Raw genomic sequence first — 508 nt, forward strand, 5'->3', positions numbered from 1 at the left:
CGTCAAGAGACTTTGCGTCGTCGATTTCGAATGCACATGACTCGGGAGCTTGGGATGATGGGGTCGAGGCATTCTTGCGCCTCAGCGAATGAGATAGGTCGCTTCTGCCGGGTGACGACGCGTGCACATCCGGCCAAACGAGATCCGACTGCGAAGCTTGGGGTGGCGAACATTGAACTCGAGATGCGCTTGGAGATCGGGAGCCATCCCGGTCGAGCGCCAAGAAAAGGTGACGACCGAGTAAAAGATCGAGTCGAGTGCGACGAGGCCGAGATGGTGACGTTCGGCGAGCAGTATTAGGCGCAGTACAGTGACTACTGCGACAGGCGCAAGGAAACGATCGCGTTCTATTCGCAGCGCGTGCGCGATCTTCTTTTTCCAACGCAGTGCTTCCAGATGTGGACGCGGGACCTGGACAAGCTCCGTCAAATAACTGCGCCGCTTGGTTGTTGTGATGGGTTTGCCGCTGGGTGAGCTCACTTGCGAGGGTGCAGGGCTGCGTCGAGCT

This window comes from Saprolegnia diclina (assembly GCF_000281045.1).
Source record: "Saprolegnia diclina VS20 unplaced genomic scaffold supercont1.60, whole genome shotgun sequence".
Classification (NCBI taxonomy): Eukaryota; Oomycota; class Saprolegniomycetes; order Saprolegniales; family Saprolegniaceae; genus Saprolegnia; species Saprolegnia diclina.